The following is a 17,423-nucleotide window of genomic DNA, read 5'->3' as shown; positions in this document are numbered from 1 at the left end:
TGCAATTTAATGCTTAGGTTATAGCACCTTATTGCCTGGCATATCTCAGGATTTCCGTGGACAGTAACCTCGGAGCCAATAACATGCTATAGCTTAAATATTCAAATTGTCAAAGATCGATTGCAATTGGGATACGATTATGGATGCACTGGCCATTTTACCAGGGAAATCTAAAGATCCTAAGGTTTCTGTTTCAATGGATTAAAGAATTAATATGTAACAAAAATTTAAGGTTCTTTAGAAATTTTGATAATGATTTTTAATTAATTTCAATTTTGAGTGGATTTTATCAATTTTAAACCGCATGAGTGATTTTACAAGTGAATTTATTGCAAACGAATTCGAAATGGATTGAAATTTCTACACCAGCAAGATGGGAATGTATGTAGCTTACTGGAAAAGTTTTGCAGATTTGTAAATTAAGCTCCTATTTAATTTTGATTTAACAATAATATGACCAGATTGTTAAAATAGCACAGAAACTACTAGAAATAGAAATTTAAATTCATTGAACTTTCTATAGAAATAAGATATGGATAAACATAGCATGCTGTAAGATTTTGATGAATTTTAAAAACCATTTACTACCAATTTCGGATTTTTCAATTTTAAGACTAGATTATGGATTTACACTACAACCCATAGGAAAAAAAATTGAAATCACTGGAAAATTTTACAGCAATAAGAAATATAAAATATAAGACTACTGTAAAAATATTGAGAATTTTAATTGTGATTTGATGTCAGTAAAAAGTCTCACAAAATCTGATAATTTTCAAAGAAAACATTAAATAATATATCAAACAAAATCTAAAAACCCTCAGAACGTCATGACAGAATTTATCAGTATCATATTATTTTTCCACGAAATTTCATTAATTTTGGAATCTGTTTAGTATATATTTTATTTTTCTTCGTCAAAAAGATATTTTTGAAGAGTTTTCTATTTTTAAAACACGATTTTTGAGAAAATTACCACTCCGGAAAATGTCCTTTAACCTTGTTCTGATGTGATGAACACAAGAAAAATTTGAAATTCCACAAAACTAATCATCCTGAGATAGCTATTTTTTCAACTTTTGTAATTTCTCAGCCATTATTTTAAATGAAATTCCACTCTTCACTCAAATTTTCAAAATCCTTTGATTCAATGTCCGATCCGATCCGATGGTTATTTTAGTCTATTTAAATAGATCAGTGTATTAAATTTCCGGATGAATCGGAATTGAAACACTCATTTAGATCATGATTTTGAGCACACACATATAATATCGAATTAAATTCAATTAAATGCTAAAAACCATGCAAAAATATATAAAGAATACCAAATAATCCTGGAAAAATCTGAGAATAGTGCACCTACCTGTGATGGAGATCCTCGCCGAATCCAAAAGCCGAAAATTTCAAAAAATCTCGCCGACGTTCGATCCTGCGTCCTTTCTTCCCTTTCTTTCTTTGTTTTTTTTTATTTCCACTACGTTGATCGCGCTCCTTGTCTCTAGGGTGCGTAGATCCGAGGTATACGCTTTGTCGCACCATTTTTTATGATGAAGAAGACCCAAAGAAGACTCCAATAATTCTTAATTGTATGATGCCTTGGAGAAGAAGAAGAATTCAAGAATTTCTTTTGTGAAGAACACTTGAGAGAGAGATCACACTTCAAGGGAGAAAAGAAAAAGAAAAAAATAATTTTGGGAGGAGAGAGAAAATGGACGAATTTGGATTTTTATCCTCCTTTTCTGGATTATTTGCTTTGATTTTTATATTAGAAAAGTTAGGGTTAAGAGAGAAATAGCAATTTCCAATGTGAGAGCTCCCTTTTTGGCTTCTTTCCAATTTTCCCCTCTTGCTTTCTTTCTTTCTTTCTTGTTTCCAAATTTGATTTGATTCCAATCTTAATTTCTTGTCAATCAAGACATGTTATTCTCATTCCACATTGCTTCTTTGGAAGAAAACCTTTTTAAGCAATCATTCATCTTTTCCTTCTTTTTATTTTTCTTTTAACAAATATGATGTCACCATTGTGACATCATCAAGGTGGGTGCTCAACTCATGTTGGTCAACCATGTGGGCCGCCCACCATGGTGGTTGACCCATATGGGTGAACCCACATGAGCTCCATCTTTGCGGGCTTTAGCCCAATGGGCCATTTCACACGGGTTTCGGGTTTTTCCGTAAAAAATCAATAAAATCTTTCTAAATTCAACATTCTATATATGGACCCAACCCATTTGACATTTATGGTGCATCCCTCACACATGATCGGACCATCTTTTTTGGGAAATAACGTTTCGGACCAAAATGCCCCTACTTGGCTGCTAGACATCCAAATGCGACCAAAATACCCTCAGATTGGTTCACCCCTAAAGGGAAAAATTAAAAATGGAAAGTCTTTGTGGTCAAACTTCAAAAATAGAAACTTTTAAAATTGGGTCCTTTCGGTGAGCAATATTAAACAGAATCATTTGGTATCCCCTGAAAATACCCAAAATGCCCTCAACACTTAAAATTTCCAAATTAAGCGAAATTCCTGAGAAATTCTAAATTTAGGATGTTTTTTGAAATTCAGGAAATCATTCATAATCTCTCAGACATATTTCGGGGATCAAAAGAATTACACAGGAAAAGACCAAATTACCCCAAGGTGCTAGAATTTGGCGAGACTAGGGAAAACCCTGAGAAATTCTAAAAATAGAAGATTTTTGAAAATTTATGAACGAACTCAAGATTTCTTAGACACAACTTAGGGACCAAATATGATATGTTTGGAAATGTCTAAAATACCCCCGACGTGCAAGACTAAGAGAAAATCTTGAGAGATCTAAATTTAGCAGGTTTCCCAAAACTTACGAAATTACTCATAATCCATCAGCCGTACCCTCGAGATGGTTTTGGACATATGAGAAATGATTGAAATATCCATAAGATGATGAAAATGTGGAAGCCCATGACACCATATTCATATGATGCTCAAAGATAACTCAGGGACAATGGAATATCGTATTTATACGAATTCCAAGGAATGAGACATCACATTTATATGATGTTCAAAGAGAAAAGACCATTTTCAAATGGACTCAGGGAAATGAAATGACGTATTTATACGGATTTCCAGAAAATGAGACACCATATTCATATGATGCTCAAAGATAACTCAGGGACAATGGAATATCGCATTTATACGAATTTCAAGGAATGAGACATCACATTTATATGATGTTCAAAGAGAAAAGACCATTTTCAAATGGACTCAGGGAGAATGAAATGACGTACTTATACGGATTTCCAGAAAACGAGACACCATATTCATATGATGCTCAAGGATAACTCGGGGACAATGGAATATCGTATTTATACGAATTCCAAGGAATGAGACATCACATTTATATGATGTTCAAAGAGAAAAGACCATTTTCAAATGGACTCAGGGAGAATGAAATGACGTATTTATACGGATTTCCAGAAAACGAGACACCATATTCATATGATGCTCAAAGATAACTCAGGGACAATGGAATATCGCATTTATACGAATTCCAAGGAATGAGACATCACATTTATATGATGTTCAAAGAGAAAAGACCATTTTCAAATGGACTCAGGGAGAATGAAATGACGTACTTATACGGATTTCCAGAAAATGAGACACCATATTCATATGATGCTCAAGGATAACTCAGGGACAATGAAATATCGTATTTATACGAATTCCAAGGAATGAGACATCACATTTATATGATGTTCAAAGAGAAAAGACCATTTTCAAATGGACTCAGACAATGAGGCACCGTTCACAAACGGCCTCAAGGAGGATATGAGACCATTCACAAATGGACTCGAGAAATGAGGCACCATTCACAAACGGGCTCAAGGAGGACATGAGACCATTCACAAATGGACTCGAGGAAAAGAGACACCGTTCACAAACGGGTTCAAGGAGAAGACGAGACCATTCACAAATGGACTCGAGAAAAGAGGCATCGTTCCCAAACGGGCTCAAAGAAACGAGATAACTTTGATTGATGAATTCAACAACGAAGAATTTAGAGATTTTTCATGAACTTGAATTTGACGTAAGATTGGATATGATGAATTTTTGATTTTTTGAACTCAATGAAATCGGGGATATTATAGATCGTGCCCGACAAAGATATTGGAAACTAGGACTTTGACGAATGATGAAACGGCAAACCTTAGGAACGAAGAACCATTACTAACAAGAATGGATTAGGAACACTTTTATGAAACTTCAACAAGATTTTTCTCAAAGCGACTGCTGGTCTTGTCTTCTGGGGATTTTGATAACTGAAACCTTGAACAAGATACCTGAAATTGGTAATCTAGAACAACGGCTCTCTTGGATATAATCATGGAAAAGTGGGATTTGCCTCTTGACAGGTGTTTAGATAAAAATTTCTTGACCAGGATAGTATTTAACTAACTGGAAGGAGATTCTGAATTTTAATGGTTCATCTTTTTGAGAAATTGGCTCAACTACCATTGCATCTGAGGCTCTTCCAAGCTTAAGGTGCCTTCCTGGGGTATGATCTTTTTACGGAAGCTGGGCTTTCTGATGTTTCTACTTCTGAATTTTTCTGAGTTGATCTTCTTTGAAATGAGGCTGCTTGACTAGGTTACCGAGCTCTTTCATACGATCGCAGGGAGCTGCCGAGGCCGGGCCTCCTTCACCAAGACAGTTGCATCATTTGGACATAAGAACGACGATTGACTCTTTCTAAAGAGAAAACTTAGATAAAAGGCACTACTCAAAGGATTGAGCAGCCCTGAAGGAGTGAACATAGAATGACAAAGATTGACTAACTACACTGACAGACACAGTAATGCTTCTGACTTAGTTAACGTTTTATTTGGTAAGTCTATCCTTTCAAGGAATGTTTTTTTTTCAATTGGTAGACACTGGACTTTTTCCTTAAAACAGTAATGCCTCAAGGATTTAATTACGATCCCTAAGATTGCTTAGCTTCAATGCCCCCAGTTTTGAGGATGCCACTTGAATTTGCCTGAACTCCAGTTGATCTTCAGTCTTAATACCGGCTGTAGCCTTCTTATAATGATTCTCTTACCGCGACCAAGTCACCTCCTCGGGGTTTTTAACTTGGCGGACCGTGTTAGCCTTAACTTTTGCCTAACCACCTTTCTAGGTTTTTGATCCAGCAGGCCATCCCCTTAGCTTTTGCCTAAGCCTGCCCTTTCGGGTTTTCAACTTAGCAGGGGAATGATCTTAAATTTTGCCTAGACCGCCCTTTCAGGTTTTCAGTCTAGCAGATCTTCAAATTCCGTTCTTTTCTTATTCATCATCATTTTTTTTTGTTACTTATTGTGTCTCGGGACCTAGATCATTAGTTCTGAACACCGGAAGGACTTTATAGGTAAGATAGGGCTTTTCAAAGAATGGCTTAAGGCTCGACAAAGATTTCGACCGAACCTGTGAACAGGTTGCCTACGTATCCCAGGGTAGGAATCAGGTCGTGCGTAGTTCAGGGCGAATGCCCCTAGTTTGAAGATAAATTGTTTGATGGTTAATTGAATTTTTCTTTTTTCTTTTCTTTCTAGAATAATTGACTTCTCTTCTTTTGGAACCTGTCCCTCTTTTTTTTCTGAAAGGATTGAATTTCTTTTCTTTTTTTGAATCGACCGAACTCGGTTTAACCGAGCTGCCTACGTACCCCAGTGTAGGGATCAGGTCTCGCGTAGTTCGGGGCGGATGCCCCTAGTTTGATGGGTTTTCAAGAAAATTTTATTCAGGATCGAAGGGTTTGCAAACCGGTATTCTTTTGACACTGGGTTCTGATTTTGGGATTTATTCGGCCAAAGGAGACCTTCCGATGTTTAGATTGAGAATCAATCAAGGTTACTAGAGTCCCTCTGGTACTGATTATTTTTTTTTCTCTCTTTTGTTTTTTTTTTCACGGAGTTTGACGGCATTTCCCGGTAAGAGATAATGACTCTTCTTCTTTCAAGATTCTAATATATGCTTTCGACTTTCATAGAGCGAAACTTGTTCTTTGACATCCTCCATCTATGAATTTGCAACTCTTGATATCTGATGATCACTTTTCAATGCTTGCTCTTGAACTTCTTATCTTGAATTTGTTGGCTTCATGTTATGAATTTAAGAACCAAGGTCATTGATTGGAAATATGAAAGTTGTTTCCGCTCTATGCCTCTTGTATAGCATATGTCTCTCACTTTCTTCATTCTCTTGAGCTTCCTATCTATGTCTTGCCCCTGGTATCGGTTGTAGCTTTTCTAGACAATCTTCTTATTCTTGAAATAAGTTTATCAATTCTTCACACTCTTCAGAGGGTAATGTACTTTTAATCGGCATTCACCGAATCAAAGTTTCAGTGCCAATGTTTACCACTTCAATTTCATCTTTGAAAGGCTGGGACTGACGCTCCTCCTCTTGTTCAAGTAATCACTGTAACTCAAGTGGAGTTTCGTCATTTTTGTCCTCATTTGAGGAGGGAGTCTTATTTTAAGATCAGAAGCATACTTAAGAAACAGACACCAGTGAACTTTTGGAACTGAAATTTTATTTAAAGAAAAGGCTATTATATCTGACGACCTATCCTGAACATTCTCAGGATTCACAACTCTAAATAAAAAGAAAGCAAAAGATAACTTGCCATGGACTAGGCATTGACCTTGAACCGTAAGACCGGACTCAACAATTGTACTGATCATGATGACTGACTCAACATAAAATAGTAAATGACTAAAACTTTAACTACTGCAACTGTCTAGCTTTGGAGGCTCGGCGAAAACTGAATCATCATCATAACAAGTGCCTTTTAACTTCTGGTTCTTCTCATTCACTGCAACTGAACCTAAGCTTCTCAAACCCCAAGTGTCTAAACATCATCCATCGGCGGTACAACATAGTTTTGCATAGGATTATCAACAATATTTGGCACTTGCTGAAATGGTAGCTTGCGCTCATTGATCAACTTCTGGATCACATGCCTCAGAGTTATACACTGATCAGTACTATGCCCCGATCCTCGATGAAAATCGCAGTGCTCTTCCGCCCTCCATGTCCTGGGGAGCGGATTAGGAGGTTCCTTAATACGAGGTAAATAGATATCGCCGGGTTCCAATCCTTGTTGTAGTATGACAGATGGTGGAAACAAGAGAGGGGTGAATTCCCTATTGGGCTTTTGCTGAGCTGCAATCCCTGATTTATTATATTTGAATACCATAGGGTTCTGTAGCTCGTTGATATTTTTTGAAGTACAATTGCCCCCGCTATAAGCCCCATGTGTTGTGGCCACTTTAATTTCCTGACCTATGGAGACCGGGCTCAATGTATTTCGACCCATCATTGTGCATTGCTGGTTGCGATTATCATGAGACTTTCTCTTCATTTGCTCAACCCACGGTTTGCGGTCATCAGGAAAGGATGGAGCTTTGCCGCTTGACAAAAGGTTTTGAGGGTCGAGGAGCCCCATGTCTATAAGGTCTTGAATATCATATTTCAAGCTGAGGCATTCATCAGTTACATGACCATGACGTAAATGATAATCACAAAATTCTTTCATTTGGAAGGTCCCGAGACTGGGAAGAGGATTAGGAACAGGCTCTGATCCCAATAGTGTTATCATTCTTTCCTTGAGCAACCATTTCAAAGCATCAGGTCGCGAGATCGGCAAGTCAGTGAATTCTCTTTTAAGAGTTTCAGATGGCGGCTCTTGGTCATATTCAAGAATTAAGGGCCTAACAGAATCCTGCTGGTGCTGAGAGACAGAGTTTCTGGTAACAACATCCTGGACTTTGGTATTTTTGTCAGCGAAGTGCTCCGAACTTTGGGACTGACAATACCATGTTTGCATTTGTTGCTTAATCTGATGAACTTCTTCTGTTAGCGCAGCCATTTGTCTAGAGAGATTCACAATTAGCTCTTCTGAACCCATAACTATAGAGAGGCCCGAATTTTTGCCCTTAGAAACAACAGTGGTTGGACCAAATTTCTCAGTAAGTTGAGCTTTGATGAATTGATTTTCTTCCTTCAATTCCTTCACCTGTTGGACGAGCTGGGTCAAGGCTTCCGTGATGTAAGAGAGTTGTGAATTTTTCATAGAGACTGCCATGAGTATTGAAGGAGAGGATTGGAGACGCTTCCAAAGAAAATGGGGAATTAACTTCTTCACTGACCACGAATAGATTCAAACCCAAGAAGCTTTCCTGGATTTTCAGCTGTGAACAGTCCTGACATGGAAACAATAAGAACGGTATATGAGCTTGACATTCAAGGAGTGTCCATTCTCAATGACTGAAAAGAAGATTACACATTTAAGCAAGTAATTGGGACAATAGAATGAATCCTAAAGGACCAAGACATGACAATGATGACAGATTCGTATAGGGGAATGCCCCTAGTTCAAGGATTATGAGAGTGAACTCTGAAAGACTTAGCAAAATATTCTTGAAAAAGGTTGCCCTTAGAGTAAGAAAAGACTAAAGGTACAAGTACGATCAGATCATCAAGATTGCATAATCAAATGATTGAGATACAATTCCTGCCAATTGAGAAAGGGAATGAAGACATAATCGAATCCCACAAGAGGCGAATGATAGACACATAATTAAAAGATGAGATTGCATAGGATTACTTTCAACGGATAGATCAGGAATGACTAATCCTAGGAGATCTTTGGAAATGATGGGATTTATATCCTAACCCCAAAAGAAAAGTTTTTAATCTTCGTACATTTTAACAGTGTTACCTGACGGCATCAAACCCTAATCCTAATCTAGCGGAGTGGAGAGAGGATCTCGACTCATGACTTTGTTTGTGCACCTAGGGACCGATCGTAGCCATTGGAAGATGGACCACGGCCTAATCTAGACACAAATGGGTAGGATATCCTAAGCTAGGCTCACACACGTGATGCACATGTGTTCGTATATTACATGCATGTGTGGGTTAATCTAGGGGTAAGGCCAAGAGTTTCCTTAGCGCGAATCCATGTTTGATATACTGTACCGGTGTCCGGCGTATCAGTACGTGAACAAGAGATCCGTTTACGTACCATAAAGGTACTAGGCTAAGAGTGGAATGCTTCTCTAGCACAGAGGCACCAGGTGATGAAATCCCAGTCAACCATGCTAGATAACACTCCGGGTTCCTAAAATAGGATGTGTGTGCATGTGAGATGCAAGGGTTTAGATGCAAGTGATGTAAGTGTGTGCAATATGTTTCCGCAATCTATGATGCCTTCATGTTTTGTTAGATTAAGTTTGAGTATGATGTGATGAGAAAACAAAGCATACAAACTAATCTAACAAGTATATAAGAGATAGAGTTTTCATGAGCTAGTTAAAAAAGATTCAAATGAGTTATCCTTTGAAATTGTAATGAAGTTAGGTGGTCCCCAGCAGAGTCGCCAAACTGAAATTGTGGGACCCGGTCCCGCGAGAGGGGTTGGGCGCGTGCCGCCACCCTCTCTCTTAGTCTCTTGTACCCACGCGATTGGCATGTGCATTTTTATTATTGATTTTAATTCATCTTTTATGTGAACTTGGGATCACTAAGGCAATCCGAATTCCACACAAAAGAGAGTGACAGAGTCGCCACCTAGATGTGGGATCTAGGACCCATAATTAACCAGAAATCTAGACTCGTTACCTGGTTACAAGAATGGAAGGTATGGGGAGTTATCCACCACATGCACCATTCCTGCCCGATAATCGGTCTTCAATTCCAAAAGTTAACTCTTTTAAATTTATTTTAAATGGCTCATTCAACTCTTTGTTAATGTGCGAACTATGTGACATGCATCCTATGATCTAATTTCAATGTAGATCCTAAATGTGTATCTTGATTTCTTAATTTGTTTGAATTCAATCTAAGTGAAAGTTCTTCTAAAATTCTAATTTCATGGAAAAATTCTAAGTTATTTAATTAAGCATTTACAAGAAAATTAATATACAAAACCCCACAATTTGTTGTGGAGCCGACTCGCGGTTGGTATGCCATCAGACATCCAAGCTGCCTACGTACCCAAGCCTCACTGGGATTAGAGTCGACGTAGTTCGGTGCACCTAAGCTAAGCTACTTATGCCTAACTCAACTAAGACACCGATCTAGAATGGATTGACTGTTTCAACAGTTTAAAGAGAAGTTATTTAATTTAAGTTGAAGATTTTATTATCCTAGGATTTCATCTAGATGCTATATGATCCTATCTAAGTGCAAGTTGTCCCTTAGACTAATGCAGGTTAACCTACATCCTAGGTAACTAGGCTTGTCATAGGGAAAGATTGGGTGACTAGTGTAACTAGACCTATGGCACGATTTCTATCCATAGCAAACGTCCGTGATGAGGCTGGACTCCTAACTCTGGGACTCCCTAAAGCCTAAGACTCCCTAAGACCTAGGACACGACCTGACATAAGTGTTCCTAAGTTGGGCTCTAATGGTTCTTATATCGAAAACCATAATCCAATGGTTCTGAAAGACTCGAGACAAATCGATTCAAGTTTTTGAAGTTAATTAATTTCAGATTTTAAGGATTTTCGGTTTCTGGACATTTAAAGAATACCAAAGGTTCTATGGTTCACCAATTTCGGCCTCGAATGGCATCGAAGGAAGGGAATCGTGCGCTCTTTCCTTGTGCAATTTAATACTTAGGTTATAGCACCTTATTGCCTGGCATATCTCAGGATTTCCATGGACAGTAACCTCGGAGCCAATAACATGCTATAACTTAAATATTCAAATTGTCAAAGATCGGTTGCAATTGGAATACGATTATGGATGCACTGGCCATTTTACCAGGGAAATCTAAAGATCTTAAGATTTCTGTTTCAATGGATTAAAGAATTAATATGTAACAAAAATTTAAGGTTCTTTAGAAATTTTGATAATGATTTTTAATTAATTTCAATTTTGAGTGGATTTTATCAATTTTAAACCACATGAGTGATTTTACAAGTGAATTTATTGTAAACGAATTCGAAATGGATTGAAATTTCTACAACAGCAAGATGGGAATGTATGTATCTTACTGGAAAAGTTTTACAGATTTGTACATTAAGCTCCTATTTAATTTTGATTTAACAATAATATGACCAGATTGTTAAAATAACACATAAACTACTAGAAATAGAAATCTAAATTCATTGAAATTTCTACAGAAATAAGATATGGGTAAACATAGCATGCTGTGAGCTTTTCATGAATTTTAAAAACCATTTACTACCAATTTTGGATTTTTCAATTTTAAGACCAGATTATGGATTTACACTACAACCCTTAGGAAACAAAATCAAAATCACTTAAAAATTTTACACCAGCAAGAAATATAAAATATAAGACTACTGTAAAAATATTGAGAATTTTAATTATGATCTGATGTCAGTAAAAATTCTCACAAAATCTGATAATTTTCAAAGAAAATATTAAATAATATATCAAACAAAATCTAAAAATTCTCAGAACTTCATGGTAGAATGGATCAGTATCATATTAGTTTTTCACCAAATTTCATTAATTTTGGAATCTGTTTAGTATATATTTTATTTTTCTTCGTCAAAAAGATGTTTTTGAAGAGTTTTCTATTTTTAAAACACGATTTTCGAGAAAATTACGACTCCAAAAAATGTCCTTTAACCTTGTTCTGATGTGATGAACACAAGAAAAATTTGAAATTCTACAAAACAAGTCATCCTGAGATAGCTATTTTTTCAACTTTTGTAATTTCTCAGCCATTATTTTAAATGAAATTCCACTCTTCACTCAAATTTTCAAAATCCTTTGATTCAATGTCCGATCCGATCCGATGGTTATTTTAGTCTATTTAAATAGATCAGTGTATTAAATTTCGGGACGAATCGAAATTGAAACACTCATGTAGATCATGAGTTTGAGCACACACATATAATATCGAATTAAATTCAATTAAATGCTAAAAACCATGCAAAAATATATAAAGAATACCAAATAATCCTGAAAAAAATCTGAGAATAGTGCACCTACCTGTGATGGAGATCCTCGCCGAATCCAAAAGCCGAAAATTTCGAAAAATCTCGCCGACGTTCGATCCTGCGTCCTTTCTTCCCTTTCTTTCTTTGTTTTTTTTTATTTCCACCACGTTGATCGCGCTTCTTGTCTCTAGGGTGCGTAGATCCGAGGTATACGCTTTGTCGCACCTTTTTTTATGATGAAGAAGACCCAAAGAACACTCCAATAATTCTTGATTGTATGATGCCTTGAAGAAGAAGAAGGAATTCAAGAATTCCTTTTGTGAAGAACACTTGACAGAGAGATCACAATTGAAGAGAGAAAAGAAAAAAAAAAAATTTGAGAGGAAAGAGAAAATGGACGAATTTGGATTTTTTTCCTCCTTTTCTGGATTGTTTGCTTTGATTTTTATATTAAAAAAGTTAGGGTTAAGAGAGAAATAGCAATTTCCAATGTGAGAGCTCCGTTTTTGGCTTGTTTTCAATTTTCCCCTCTTGCTTTCTTTCTTTCTTGTTTCCAAATTGGATTTGATTCCAATCTTAATTTCTTGTCAATCAAGACATGTTATTCTCATTCCACATTGCTTCTTTGGAAGAAAACCTTTTTAAGCAATCATTCATCTTTTCCTTCTTTTCATTTTTTATTCTTTTTATTTTTCTTTTAACAAATATGATGTCACCATTGTGACATCATCAAGGTGGGTGCTCAACTCATGTGGGTCAACCATGTGGGCCGCCCACCATGGTGGTTGACCCATATGGGTGAACCCACATGAGCTCCATCTTTGCGGGCTTTAGCCCAATGGGCAATTTCACACGGGTTTCGGGTTTTTCCGTAAAAAATCAATAAAATCTTTCTAAATTCAACATTCTATATATGGACCCAACCCATTTGACATTTATGGTGCATCCCTCACACATGATCGGACCATCTTTTTTGGGAAATAACTTTTCGGACCAAAATGCCCCTACTTGGCTGCTAGACATCCAAATGCGACCATAATACCCTCAGATTGGTTCACCCCTAAAGGGAAAAATTAAAAATGGAAAGTCTTTGTGGTCAAACTTCAAAAATAGAAACTTTTAAAATTGGGTCCTTTCGGTGAGCAATATTAAACAGAATCATTTGGTATCCCCTGAAAATACCCAAAATGCCCTTAACACTTAAAATTTCCAAATTAAGCGAAATTCCTGAGAAATTCTAAATTTAGCATGTTTTTTGAAATTCAGGAAATCATTCATAATCTCTCAGACATATTTCGGGGATCAAAAGAATCACACAGGAAAAGACCAAATTACCCCAAGGTGCTAGAATTTGGCGAGACTAGGGAAAACCCTGAGAAATTCTAAAAATAGAAGATTTTCGAAAATTTATGAACGGACTCAAGATTTCTTAGACACAACTTAGGGACCAAATATGATATGTTTGGAAATGTCTAAAATACCCTCGACGTGCAAGACTAAGAGAAAATCTTGAGAGATCTAAATTTAGCAGGTTTCCCAAAACTTACGAAATTACTCATAATCCATCAGCCGTACCCTCGAGATGGTTTTGGACATATGAGAAATGATTGAAATATCAATAAGATGATAAAAATGTGGAAGCCCCATGAGTTTCTAAAAATAGCAGCTTTTTCAAAATTTGTAAAATCACTCAAGATTTCTCAAATATAACTCGGGGGTCAAACGAGACACATTGGGAATGACCAAAATACCCCTGCAGTGCAAAATAGGCAAAAATGAGGGAAACCCTGAAAATTCTAAAAATAGCAGGTTTTTTCATTTGCTTGAAAACTTGAACTTTCATCTTTCAGAGGCCAAAGGAACCCCCTAGAGACCTTCAGGATTGCGAATCAACTTCAAAACTCTCATAATGAAATGAAATCTACCCTAAAATGCATGGATGCCTAATCTAATGCTGAATACAGATATAAAAATTGATGATACTACCGAATCTTTTGCTTTTTAAAGCCTAGCAAAATGGGGGTGTCTACAACTAGTTGCAGGTCAAAGACAAGTATTTGATTGTTTACTTGTTACATCAGTGTGGCAAGGTTCTGTGCTGTCATAGGTTTGGAGCATGATGACTTGTATGATTATAATATCAGCTTGTTTGTGTTGTTGTGCAAGATACTCTATATGTATCTTCTAAATATTACTTTTGATTGCATCATGGCAGAACCTCAGTCGTAACTGACATTTGAAATTGTTTTCTATTTCCCTTTGATTAATGGTCATAGGTTGTTAATGGGGCATACAGCTCAGTTGAAGAAGAAATATTTCATTAGGAGGTAGAAATAAAAATTGGTTACGCTATTTGTACTTTTGCACACAGAAAACTTTTTAAAGCTAATCTAATGGAAGTTCTTTTTTATGCACCTTTAGGATTCTAAGTTGTTTTACACAGCATGTACTATTATGTACCAACATACAAGTACATCACTACCATAGAAATAAATGTGATTACCATGAGGCCGATCTCTATCACATATATTGTTCCATTTGTTAAGTACTTTGTGGGGAAGTAACTGCCTCAGAGAGATTTTTATGTATTTAACAATTTTGCTCTGTATGACTAAGGAAAGATGCATACCCACCTTCTAGAACAATGCAAGTTCTCCTTTGAGATAAAGGCTTCTGTTTAGTGTCCATTGTATCCTATCTGTAGTTCATTGGCCTTTATTCAGAATTAAGTCATGTGTAACCTTGAGCCAGTAGGCATTGGGTGTATTTAATTTTGACTTATGTGTGCACCATCAGTTCTTTTGACCTTTCGATCCTTGAAGCATATACTACACTGAACACACCTTAATACACCAACAGCTGATTGAAACCTCAAGAAGTGGCACACTTGTTGAGTAGTGTGCAATTGTTACACTTTACACTTTTATTACATTTACTAGAAATAATCATTTAAAACGGTAGTTGTTGTAATGTAACTCAGGCCATGCATTTTCTTTCTTAACTATAGAAGGCAAATGTGGATCTGGAAAGTTTTTTCTTTCTCTGCCATTTCTTGCCATGTTCATCTGTGATAGAGGACAAAGGTGGATTTGAGAATTTAATTTTCTAATTTTTTTCTGGATGGGAAATGCTTGCTTCTTATCTTAATGAATTTCTAGCAAGGATTGATAAATCTACTAATCCAAGCTCAGGATGAGAACAAAAGGGGGTCAAATATATGTTGAGAAATCATCACTGTGGTAGTAAACCCCCTACATGTGGCTGGGGTTTTAGATTACATATTTACTTACCTCTTCATGTTCTGGGATCTTTGACTGAAAAGCCTTCAATTCATTAGCATTATGCTCCTTGTAGGTATTCCTCAAAAGTTACAACTGAGGCCTAAGTCCAATACCTTTAGGCTCACCTTTGAAGCCGAATTGGACAAGGCTTAATGGAAACCTGTAGTTATAGAGAGGCCAATGATTTAAACCTCGGTACAGTATTTCAGAATGCGAGGCAGCCATCTGTGATGATCGTTTTCATTTCTAATGTGGCAGTTTAATTCTTTTCTGCTAATTGCAGTTAGTGTGTCAAGGGTCACTTGTGCCAAGCTTTGATGATATGCCCGTACATGTGATTAACTTTTCTCTTTGCCAGTTGGAGCACATTTTACCTCATCTACTTTTAACTACATTCAACAAAAAGCTTTGTAATATGGTCCAATCATGTTAGCAATGAATGATTCATAGAGCTATCAAAACTCCTTGAACAGGAAGTGAATGACTATGCTTGTCTTTATGACTTCTAAACCAGAATCCAATTGTTTCCCAATGTCCTTCTAATCCTTTTTAAAAAAAATGGTATCTCAGTCTAATCCTTTTCCCATTATTTTTCTTTTTGCTAACTTCTAGTCATTTTCCTTTAACAGGATCTAAAGATTGATGATCTAGAGACCAACCATTTTGTTCTTGTTCATGGAGGTGGTTTTGGTGCTTGGTGTTGGTACAAAACCATTGCACTTCTAGAGGAGGGTGGGTTCAAAGTTGATGCCATAGATCTTACTGGCTCAGGGATTCATTCATTTGATACAAACAACATTACAAGTCTTTCTCAATATGTAAAGCCACTTACTGATTTTCTTGAGAAGCTTGGAGATGGGAAGAAGGTTTGTTCTCTTTCTTTTGCTTCCATTAATTTCTTCTCAACTCACATATGCTTTAGTAACTTCTGGTTCGAAGAACATACATGACAAAAGAGTTGGCCGCAATTGTATTCTTCTAGTCAATGATGCTACCACTTCTCGTCTACAGTTTGGGACTTGAAAACTGTTCATCCTAACATATGCAACATTTTGATCACTAGAAACTGGGAGGTGGATGTCTACTCACATCCCCATCATCACTTGATTTAGCGAACTAGAGTTACAAGATGATCATCTCCCATCCAGTTTCCATGGAGAAGCAAGCCAGTATTGATTGTGAATTTATTGTAACAGTGTTATTTTTTTGAATGTTTTATTAACTTTATTGTAACAATGTTCTTGATCGTTTTTTCAGTTTCCTTGATTCTTTCCTGGTCAACTGCTTATCATGTTGTTCACACCATAGCAATGGCTAGAAACTGCCACTCGTTTGTGATTTGAAAACTCTATCCTTGTGTTGATTTTTTACCAATTTCTCAACTCATCAATTTTCTGTATTGTTTTTCTTATAATTTAACCACCTGGTGGTCTTGCAAATCATTTTTATACTTCCATAAATGCTTTGTTAGTAAAAGCTATGCCATTTTTTTACTAGCTCAGCTCTCATTGTTAGTAAAAGCTGTGTCATTTTTTACTAACTGAACTCTCATTCTCTATACTCACTTTACTACACCTTTTTAACCTCAATCCCCCAATCACTACAGATGAAGTTATTGACATGTTAAATGCAACTTCCAAATGTAAGTCTGATCAGCAAAACTTAGCATTGTTATTAAAAAAAATATGAAAAACAGGCTACATTATTGTTGGAAGAACCTTCCACATGCAAAACTGCAAAATTTATACGATTTTTATCATTGATATACTTGTGGAAGATATTCTTCAATATTACCACATTTGCTGGTTCTGCTTTGGATCAAGAGAAAAATGATCCTTTAGATGTAAGCATTACATGTTTGAGGATCGTAAAACCTTATTGATTAATGGTATATGTGATTGAATTTTGTTTTCTCTATTTTTTTTAACTTTTTTATGCATAATCCCTTCAACATGTTTTGTTGACAGTCCATAAAGCTATTTACTGAGTGTATAACATATGATGTAACTTAAGCTACCTTTACCAACAATGGAGGGCCAACAACAATTGGTACATATTTGTGTATGGGGGGCCAACAGCAATTGATGGAATGTAAGATTGATTAATCGTGATCTAAACATTTCAATGGTCATTGAGATCCCAGCCATCTGGTCAGTGGCCAACAATTGTCAGCCGTTGATAATCAATTACCTT

This window comes from Tasmannia lanceolata, unplaced genomic scaffold (genome assembly GCF_043159265.1).
Source record: "Tasmannia lanceolata isolate RefF3 unplaced genomic scaffold, GAP_Taslan_0.1 ptg000037l, whole genome shotgun sequence".
Lineage (NCBI taxonomy): Eukaryota > Viridiplantae > Streptophyta > Magnoliopsida > Canellales > Winteraceae > Tasmannia > Tasmannia lanceolata.
This window is presented reverse-complemented; position numbering follows the sequence as displayed.